The 11,548-nt window shown below is 44.1% G+C and overlaps 1 non-coding gene across 1 annotated transcript; it reads left to right on the forward strand.

Moving 5' to 3' along the window:
- Positions 1-422: 422 nt before the first annotated feature.
- LOC142104695 (small nucleolar RNA SNORD31) lies at positions 423-491 on the forward strand. Its single transcript, XR_012679640.1, has one exon. It is a non-coding gene; the product is annotated as a small nucleolar RNA SNORD31 (small nucleolar RNA).
- The last annotated feature ends 11,057 nt before the right edge of the window (positions 492-11,548 follow it).

Here is an 11,548-nt window from a genome sequence, read left to right on the forward strand (position 1 = left end):
TAAAGGCGTTTAGTGGTTTTAGCTAGCTGTATTGGAGTTAAACATGACCCTGGCCTTCCTTAACTTTTGTGAAAGATTTGAGACAGGAGTGACGTCAGTTTCACTCATCTGGGCAGAGGGAACGCCTACTATTCTCAAGTGAAAAAGCATAACGCCTACTTTACTCAAGTACTAGCTCATCTCCACCCAGTCCGCGCCTACTCTCCGCCCATTCCCACCCATATGTTCTCAAGTGGTCAGCAGTCATCTCAAATCTATTTGCGTTGCAGTTTGAGATTGAGTCGCCTTTTGAGAGCTGTATCTGCCGTGCTTGAGTAGCGTATGTAGTGTTTTGCGCTGCTTAAGCGTCGTTTCGCGCATGCGCAGAGCCATTTAGCAGATGCGTATGCGTTTGCGGACTTTGATGAATCGGGCCCCTTGTCCTGAGCTGTGATGAGTATACTACCGTCCCAGCCTGATGTCTATGACTGAGTGGTATCTTCTGAGCTGATATGGTTTCAGAGGAAGGTTCTTTGTAAAGATTTATTACTTCTATAACCCCCTTTAAAAAAAATAAAAAAAAATATATTTATATATATATATATATATATATATATATATATATATATATATATATATATACACTCACACACATGCGCAAACTGCTATACACATACACAAATGCTCACAATGCCATGTATACACTCATACACACACTGTAATACACAAACAATTCCACAGCTATATACAATGCCTGTCAGGCATATTACACCCCCCCCCCCTCCTCACGGGCCTTTGTAAATACCTGCTGCCATCTGTTCTCTCCATTAGTGACAGGGCAGATCTGATATTAGCTCCGCACCCTCTCCTGATTGGCTCTGCTAACAAGTTAAAGGAGAAAAAAATATGCTGGTGGTCTGCAGTGTGGGCCTGGGCCCCCTGGAAAGCCTGGACACCGGTTATTTTACCCGCCCCACTCCTCTCGGTGCCTTTGCATACAGGCATATGTACGATTATGATTCAGTAGTCCTCTACCCTTTTGCCTTTTGCAGATTCTTCGGAAAATACCATGCAACTCACCAATAAAATTGTCTGCAGACTTAGATAGGTGGAATGAATGGAAGTACAGGATTATCTATGACTCTCTTCCAGCTTAAACTACAGCAGTGGTTCCCAAACTTTCTCAGCTCGAGGCACCCTTAGGGTCACCATAATTTTTCCAAGGCACCCCTAAGCAAAAATAATTACCGGGTAGTCCCGTTGTTTAAGTAGTTGGGTCAAAATGACGTAAGATGTATTTAGACCCCTTCACCATAACATTGTGTCCCTTTATCATATCTCTCTGTGTCCCCGTCTTCGCCATCTCACACCCTGTGTCCCCCTCTTCGCCATCTCACACCCTGTGTCCCCCTCTTTGCCATCTCACACCCTGTGTCCCCCTCTTCGCCATCTCACACCCTGTGTCCCCCTTTTCGCCATCTCACACTCTGTGTCCCTCTTCATCAGCTCAAACTCTGACCCCCCTTCAGCATCTCTCTCTGTCCCCCTTCTTCAGCATCTCTCTCTGTCACCCTCCTTCAGCATCTCTCTGTCCCCCTCCTTCAGCGTCTCTCTGCCCTCCTCCTTCAGTGTCTCTCTGTCCCCCTCCTTCAGCGTCTCTCTGTCCCCCTCCTTCAGTGTCTCTCTCTGTCCCCCTCCTTCAGTGTCTCTCTCTGTCCCCCTCCTTCAGTGTCTCTCTCTGTCCCCCTCCTTCAGTGTCTCTCTCTGTCCCCCTCCTTCAGTGTCTCTCTCTGTCCCCCTCCTTCAGTGTCTCTCTCTGCCCTCCTCCTTCAATGTCTCTCTCTGTCCTCCTCCTTCAGCCTGTCGCTCTGTGCCCCCTTCAGCCTGTTGCTCTGTGCCCCCTTCAGCCTCTCTCTGTAGCCCTTCAGCCTCTCTGTGTCCCCCTTCAGCCTCTCTGTGTCCCCCTTCAGCCTCTCTGTGTCCCCCTTCAGCCTCTCTGTGTCCCCCTTCAGCCTCTCTGTGTCCCCCTTCATGGTGTCTCTGTGTCCCCCTTCATGGTGTCTCTCTGCCCCCCTTCATGGTGTCTCTCTGCCCCCCTTCATGGTGTCTCTCTCTGTCCCCTTCATGGTATCTCTCTCTATGCCCTTCATGGTGTCTCTCTCTGTGTCCCTTCATGGTGTCTCTCTGTGTCCCTTCATGGTGTCTCTCTGTGTCCCTTTATGGTGTCTCTCTGTGTTCTTTCATGGTGTCTCTCTGTGTTCTTTCATGGTGTCTCTCTGTGTTCTTTCATGGTGTCTCTCTGTGTCCCTTCATGGTGTCTCTGTGTCCCTTCATGGTGTCTCTCTCTGTCCCCTTTATGGTGTCTCTCTCTGTGTCCCTTCATGGTGTCTCTCTGTGTTCTTTCATGGTGTCTCTCTGTGTTTTTTCATGGTGTCTCTCTCTGTGTCCCTTCATGGTGTCTCTCTGTGTTCTTTCATGGTGTCTCTCTATGTTCTTTCATGGTGTCTCTCTGTGTTCTTTCATGGTGTCTCTCTGTGCCCCCCTTCACTTCCTTTACTTACCTGCTTTCCTGGACGTCCTCTCTGCTGCTCTTTCTCACTGAGGCTGACGGACGTGATGACGTCACGCCCGGCAGTCAGTGAGGAGGAGGATCCGGCGCTGGATGATGGGTAAGTTTTTTTTTTTTTGTTTTTTTTATCTTCTTCTTCTTGCTAGGGATCGCGGCACCCCAGTGACAGCGCTGCGGCACCCCAGGGAGCCGCGGCGCACACTTTGGGAACCGGTGAACTACAGAATCCTCAGAAGATCCTATACTGAAAAAGCTCTACCGGACTATATATATATGTAGCAGTTGTGCCATAAAAACTTAGGCCTATGCCTTCACTGTGATGAAAAATGTCCTCTGGTTCAAGTCTGCCCTAACAAGCAGGGAAACACCAGCATCTACATGGGCTTGGAGAAACTATTCTAGGTACTAAGTATCTTCTCCAAAATTGAACTGAGCATCTATACCAGTTGAGCTCAGGCATGTTGGGAACTTGATTTTGTTAATATATATTGTATTCCTAGACTGTGGTCCTGCAGGAAACTCTTGAGATTGTGATTTTACGAAGACTTTAGGTATTTTGTTTCCCCTTTCCAATTTTAGCCTTGGGTAATAGACCTTTGACATATAGTGGGATTTCTTTGTTGACTCCTGTAGGTAATCTACACCCTGACAAGATGGAGAATTAATGAAGGCATTTTTCTGGTTAGTCCACTGTCTTCCTTTTGTGTAAATATTACATGGACTGCTTGGCAGATCAGTGAGGTAACCACATTGAGGTAATATAGTCTTCAAAACTGTTTAAATCAACCCTTCCATGTTGTATCTGCTGTTCCCCAGAGTATACCCTCTTGTTACCCCAAACTCTGACATTTTACCATGTCATAAATCCTATGAATGTTCTATTGATCAGTATCCTGATACAATTGCCTTTATAGGAAAGGTTATCAACTTCTGATAACTGTGAGAGTGAAGCTAGACAGGAATACATGGAGGGAGGTCTGAAAAATCATTGAATTTGCCCTCACACATCTCTGGGTGGAGTAGGGCATTTCTGGATGAAGGTATCTGCCCTTGTGGTAATTATGAGGGTGAGGGATAATTATTCCCAATTGAGACCTTGTTAATTATTCTATTTATGAGAAGGTAAAATCCAGACATTAGCACTGTAAATATGGAGTCACACCATGTCTTCTCTGTAATGCTACGGACCAATTCCAGGATTCTTTAAAAGACATTTTATGATGATTTGCACTCATTTATGGCATAAATAAGTATTCATAATTATAAATAAGTATTTAAATTGGTGTAATGTAAAGCAAGTTCATAAAATATTCATTGCATGCTAAATGAGAAATGTGTTTTTGAAGTTCCATTTGTTGGATATGTAATGATCAGGGTCCATGAAAGTTTCAAGCTATGTTAGTCTGGGCTCAACCCAACTACTTTAATAAATGATTACTATAGATCAGGGGTCGGCAACCCCCGGCACGTGTGCCAGACGTGGCACGCTGGCCACTTTTGTCTGGCACGCTGACGCTTGAAGCTGCTTCAGTAAAGCAGCCGATGATGGCCGAAACGGAGCTTCTACGCATGCGCAGAAGCTCTGTTTCGGCCATCATCGGCTGCTGTACTGAAGCAGCTCCCACCTAGGTTTCTGGAGAAAGACAAGTCTACAAAGGTAAGTAAGAGCAGCAAATTGAGGGGCACATATACTTGGGGCACTGTATTTGTGGGGGCAACTGTGGCATACTATATATTTCTGGGGGCAACTGTGGCATGCTATGTATTTCTAAGGGCAACTGTGGCATACTATGTATTTCTAAGGGCAACTGTGGCATACTATGTGTTTCTGGGGGCAACTGTGGCATACTATGTGTTTCTGGGGGCAACTGTGGCATACTATGTGTTTCTGGGGGCAACTGTGGCATACTATGTATTTGTGGGGGCAACTGTGGCATACTATGTATTTGTGGGGGCAACTGTGGCATACTATGTATTTGTGGGGGCAACTGTGGCATACTATGTGTTTCTGGGGGCAACTGTGGCATAGTTTGTATTTGTGGGGCAACTGTGGCATACTTTGTATTTGTGGGGGCAACTGTGGCATATTATATATTTCTGGGGGCAACTGTGGCATACTATGTATTTATGGGGCAACTGTGGCATACTATGTGTTTCTGGGGGCAACTGTGGCATACTATGTGTTTCTGGGGGCAACTGTGGCATACTTTGTATTTCTGGGGGCAACTGTGGCATACTATGTGTTTGTGGGGGCAACTGTGGCATACTATGTGTTTCTGGGGGCAACTGTGGCATACTATGTATTTGTGGGGGCAACTGTGGCATACTATGTGTTTCTGGGGGCAACTGTGGCATACTATGTGTTTCTGGGGGCAACTGTGGCATACTATGTGTTTCTGGGGGCAACTGTGGCATACTTTGTATTTCTGGGGGCAACTGTGGCATACTATGTATTTCTAAGGGCAACTGTGGCATACTATGTATTTCTAAGGGCAACTGTGGCATACTATGTGTTTCTGGGGGCAACTGTGGCATACTATGTGTTTCTGGGGGCAACTGTGGCATACTATGTGTTTCTGGGGGCAACTGTGGCATACTATGTATTTGTGGGGGCAACTGTGGCATACTATGTATTTGTGGGGGCAACTGTGGCATACTATGTATTTGTGGGGGCAACTGTGGCATACTATGTATTTGTGGGGGCAACTGTGGCATACTATGTGTTTCTGGGGGCAACTGTGGCATACTTTGTATTTGTGGGGCAACTGTGGCATACTTTGTATTTGTGGGGGCAACTGTGGCATATTATATATTTCTGGGGGCAACTGTGGCATACTATGTATTTATGGGGCAACTGTGGCATACTATGTGTTTCTGGGGGCAACTGTGGCATACTATGTGTTTCTGGGGGCAACTGTGGCATACTTTGTATTTCTGGGGGCAACTGTGGCATACTATGTGTTTGTGGGGGCAACTGTGGCATACTATGTGTTTCTGGGGGCAACTGTGGCATACTATGTATTTGTGGGGGCAACTGTGGCATACTATGTGTTTCTGGGGGCAACTGTGGCATACTATGTGTTTCTGGGGGCAACTGTGGCATACTATGTGTTTCTGGGGGCAACTGTGGCATACTTTGTATTTCTGGGGGCAACTGTGGCATACTATGTATTTCTGGGGGCAACTGTGGCATACTATGTGTTTCTGGGGGCAACTGTCGCATACTATGTGTTTCTGGGGGCAACTGTGGCATACTTTGTATTTCTGGGGGCAACTATGGCATACTATGTATTTGTGGGGGCAACTGTGGCATACTATGTGTTTCTGGGGGCAACTGTGGCATACTATGTGTTTCTGGGGGCAACTGCGGCATACTTTGTATTTGTGGGGGCAACTGTGGCATACTATGTATTTGTTGGGGCAACTGTGGCATATTATATATTTCTGGGGGCAACTATGGCATACTATGTATTTGTGGGGGCAACTGTGGCATACTATGTGTTTCTGGGGGCAACTGTGGCATACTTTGTATTTGTGGGGGCAACTGTGGCATACTATGTATTTGTGGGGGCAACTGTGGCATATTATATATTTCTGGGGCAACTGTGGCATACTTTGTATTTCTTGGGGCAACTGTGGCATGCTATGTATTTGTGGGGGCAACTGTGGCATACTATGTGTTTCTGGGGGCAACTGTGGCATACTATGTTTCTGGGGGCAACTGTGGTATACTATGTATTTGTGGGGGCAACTGTGGCATACTATGAGTTTCTGGGGGCAACTGTGGCAAAGTATGAATTGCGGGCACAACTATGAGGCATAAGATGAATTGGGGACACAATTATGAGGTATGATGTGAACTGGGGCACTACTGTGCAGCATAACATATTTTTGCTGGTCCCTTACTGTTAATATGATGATAGCCTCATAAAAGACACATATATACATATATATATATATATATATATATATATATATATATATATATATATATATATATATATATATATATATATATATATATATATATATATATACACAAGTTAACCCGTGCATGATACTCATGCATTCTAGTCAAATCAAGATACTTAAGGTCTTAAAAAGGTTCTTGTCATGCATTTGGGCCTAGCCCAGGCCTCCTCAGGGGAAGAGCGTTAGTTCCCGACACATGTGTGTTCATGAGGTAAAATTACCTCACGAAAATGAATTTGAGCCCTACCAAATTTCAGCCCTTTTTGAATTTTTTTTCCCACACACACTAAGAATTTAGTAGGTCAGTGTATAACTCTGCCCAGCAGGTGGCGCTGCAACTTGGTCTTTTTTTTTCCACACACAGACGCCACTAAGCATTTATATATTAGATATATATATATATATATATATAGCCGAGAGGGGAGGGGGCGGCTACAAATTGGCAAGCCTGCTTGGTGGCCCGAGTCCCCACTGGAGACCTATCTTTGAAATTATTTTTTTTATTTTAAAAGTACTTTTTTTTTTTTTTTTTTTTTATTGAGTGCAGGGGGGATCGGTAGTGGCTCAATCCCCTTCAGCTCAGGTATCTTCAGACGCCAGGTCATGTGACTGCAGTGGTCACATGGTACTCGGCGGGCTGCTGGATATCTTCCCATGCTGTGCAGTGGAGAATAAGGTAAGAAGAAGGTGTGCCGGAGAGGGGGCATTTGGGACTAAAGGTGACAGAGAGGGGCATGTGTGACTAAAGGTGCTGGGCAGAATGGGGGGCAAGTGTGATTAAAGCATGTGGGCAGAGGGAGGCACGTGTGATTAAATCATGTGGGCAGAGGGGACATATGTGAGCAAAGCTGCTGAGTAAGGGGGCATGTGTGAGTAATGCACTTTTCTGTAAGAGGGTGGCCTGGTGCTTTTCACCTGCTAGACACGCCCCCAATGATGCACTGCCACGCCCCCAATTGTACGACCACTTGCATGGTAAAAAAAAAAATGCGGCACAACAATTTTTTTTACCATGCTTGACTATAAGGGGGGACACATGAAGTTGCTGTACTGGGGCCATGAATTTCTCTAGGCAGCCCTGCATGTATGTATGTATATATATATGTATATATATATATATATATATATATAGAAAATTTGACAGCAAGAGAATACCTTTGACATGTTGTATTCAGGTTGCAACGTGGATTGTATTTTCATATATTCATTAATTTATTTTCATGCATGTTTTTTGGTTTTGTTTTATTAAACTGTCTCATATTTATTGGTGCAAAGGGATTATTTTTTCTACATTATTGTACTGGAAGGTTTGGGACTCCCCTTCTATATATTCCAACCCTATGCTAACATTAGCTTCTCTTCACTTTATAGGGAGCTCAGATCCCCATACCCCCCTCTTCTATCATCATGAGGACTGGACTTATAGAGACCACATATATTCCTTATCCTGTAATAGTGATTTAATCTCTGATCCAGGGACATCATGTCTCTTTGGTATACACACTCCACTATGGACCAAGAGGTAATGGCTGACTTTGGCAAATGGTGAGTTTATATGTCAGTAAAGCCAATTTATCCCCTGTGTCACTTGCCCACTGCAAACCATCTTTAATATTTTAACCTATGAGTGTGTGATAACCTCAACATCAAGAAGTTGTGTAGAAACTCACTAACATAATATGTATACATAGAAATAAAATGACAGCAGAGACTATATCTATAATATAAATGTCTAGTGGCGTGTGTTAGTCTGTCTGTGTGGAAAAAATAAAACCAAGCTGCAGCGCCACCTGCTGGGCGGAGTTATACACTGACCTACTAAATTCTTAGTGTGTGTGGAAAAAAAAATTCAGAAAGGGCTGAAATTTGGTATACTAAGATGTTTTTAATTTGTTAATTTAATTTGTTAATTGTTAAAAGTGTTTATAAAGATTTTAAAAAAATATATATATATTTCTTGAAGGAGAAGTGACCGTTGGGAGTGGTTGGTGGTTGCCGGTGGTGACAGTGGGGAGTGGTTGGTGGTTGAGGCCTGGGCTATGGCCCAAATGCATGACAAGAACCTTTTTAACACCTTAAGTAGCTTGATTTGACTAGAATGCATGAGTATCATGCACGGGTTAACTTGTGTATATATATATATATATATTTATACACACACACACACACATATTAGATAAATAGTCAGAACTCCCAATATGAAGACCACTGAGAGAATGTAAGTGGAATGGAGTATTTTATTTATTACACTGATCACACAGGTTTGGAAATGCAATATATGGTAAGGCAACTAATAAAAGTCAGCAGGGTATAGCAGTGCTGAGAAGCCAATGTCACAATCCAGAATTGAAATATAGGATCCCCAGGTCTGTCTATCTTGGTACTACTCTACCCAGAGGCGCGGAGTCTAACGGGACAGGTTGTCTTCACCAGGAACCCCCGCAAGGAGGTATGGGCTTTGCAGCCACTGCCCCGCAGGTCGCGGTCCTCAAAGAGACTGCTAGACGAGACCCATATGGAGTACATAGGAGTAGAAGAAACTCTGCAGCGAGGAAATCACATAGAGGTTAACACACTTGAGCAGGAGATAGCTGTAGTTGAGCGGTACCAAACAGCAACTGAGAAATCACTGGAACAGTGAACTGAACACGAGGAAGTGATGTCTGTGGATGAGTATCACTGAACAGCAACTGAGGAATCAGTGGAACAGAGAACTGAACACGAGGAAGTGATGTCTGTGGGTGAGTAACATTGAACAGCAACTGAGGAATCACTGGAACAACGAGGAAGTGATGTCTGTGGGTGAGTAACACTGAACAGCAACTGAGGAATAACGGGAACACAAACTGAACAGGAGAAGTGATGTCTGTTGATGAGTAGCACTGAACAGCAATGGAGAAATCATTGGAACAGCAAACTGAACATGAGGAAGGGTTATCTGAGGATGACTAGCACTGATCAGCATCTGAGGAATCACTGGAACAGCTGACTTACTTTGTACTTCTCTTCCCAGAGGCGCGGAGTCTAACGGGACAGGTTGTCTTCACCAGGAACCCCCGCAAGGAGGTATGGGCTTTGCTGCCACTGCCCCGCAGGTCGCGGCCCTCTAAGAGAGTGTTAGATGAGACCCGTATGGAGAACATAGGAGTAGAAGAAACTCTGCAGCGAGGAAACCACAGAGAGGTGAACACACTTGAGCAAGATATAGATGTAGTTGAGTAGTACTGAACAGCAACTGAGAAATCACTGGAACAGTGAACTGAACACGAGGAAGTGATGTCTGTGGATGAGTATCACTGAACAGCAACTGAGGAATCCATTGAACAGCAAGTTGAACATGAGGAGATAATGGTTGTGGATGAGAGGCACTGAACACCAACCAGGAAGTCACTGGAACAGGTAGTTGAAGCAGCAGGAACAAATAGAACACTTGAGTTGTTATAGAGTGATAATTGACTGGTTATAATTGCCACTCACAGCTTCTTCCATGCTTCAGAGTTTGTTGTTGAACTACAATAGAAGAAAAATGTTATTTATATAATAGTAATTATAAACCTGATTATATTTAGGATCAAAAGCAGCAGTATCTTCATTGCCTTTATTTCTTATTAGTTAGATTTTAACCATAAACCACATTATCAAGTGAGAGGGGGAAGAGGTGGATACAATGTACATGTACACGGGGATTGTTTCACTAGTGCACTGCTGTTTAACTGATTGGCGCCTTTCAGTGGCTCACCACCACAGCACTATCCTAACAATGTATAATGTCCAGCGTGTAGCAGGTAATTAGTGGCTGCTTTTGCCTCAAGAGGGTCATAATTAAACCTAACAGTTTGCCAATGCATTAAATAAATTCAATAGGGGCAACAGTTTGCTATGATGCCCCTTGTGATGCTTTGTGCATTTCTAAGTTTGTAGTAATTTTAGAGTTGTCTTTCAATGAAATTGATTACTTCATGTACCTATCCTTTAGAGTTGTGCTATTCATTTTAGCATTATTCAGAGTTCAGAGATATAGATTTTTCCGTCACACTTGGTGCACATTTAGGAACAAATCTAAAGGGTGCAAATGTACATACCATGCTGTAATGCAAGAGCAGCAAATGCAATTTTATTTTATATGCGTGGAAAATACTTCCTGCTTCTGCATTCAGCACACAAACACTGTGCAGCTTTCTTTTTACAAAGCAATTTAGAATTTAGCTAGGATGAGCCCCCACCCCTACTCTAAGTCTGTCCGCACATTTTAAATTTGTCCCCTTCGCAGTGCAACATGGGTTTGACAACATTGCACCTTTAAGCTAGATTTACTCCTAACTGGATCAGCCCCATAATTAAGTTTTACCGCAGTATGGGAGGTTTCACTTGTATGCAATTAATTGTGCCACCAGTGACCAGTATTTGGAGGAAGAGGTTATGAGATATTTAGCCACAGTATTGCACCTTGTAATCCATACTTACCAACTTTCTGTTGGTGAAATCCGGGAGCCTGCAGAGGAGGTGGGCGTAACGGGGGAGCTCCAAAATGGCGTCATTTTGGACCCGCCCCCATGACATGATGACGCAAAACGCGTCATTTGACAGCGGGGGCGGGGCCAAACGCCGCGATTCACCGGGAATCGCAGCGTTTGGGACTTAATTCTGCCCACTTCACTAGGAAGTGGGCAGAATTATCCAGATGCGGGGGATTGCCACACTCGCCCGGGAGACTCCCGCAAAATGCCCTACCTTGGTCATCACATATTCTACAGTACAGCTCACCCTTGCTCCATACATCTTTAATAGTCTCCAGCTTTGGATGTATCTAACCAATGTCTGTATCATATCCTACGTTTCTGTTCTTTTTTGCCTTGGATTGCACTGTTCCCCCTCAAGTTTACTTTCCTTGTTTCATTTATGCATCATCATGTTCTGTTGTATGGACATGCATTTGTCATTGTGAGATCATTTCTGTATAATTCCTTTTTAGCCAGTTGATATCTGTTCTCCTGGTTAAACCTAGTATTCATTCACTGCCTATGTATA

Source organism: Mixophyes fleayi, chromosome 10 (genome assembly GCF_038048845.1).
Source record: "Mixophyes fleayi isolate aMixFle1 chromosome 10, aMixFle1.hap1, whole genome shotgun sequence".
Taxonomy (NCBI): Eukaryota; Metazoa; Chordata; class Amphibia; order Anura; family Limnodynastidae; genus Mixophyes; species Mixophyes fleayi.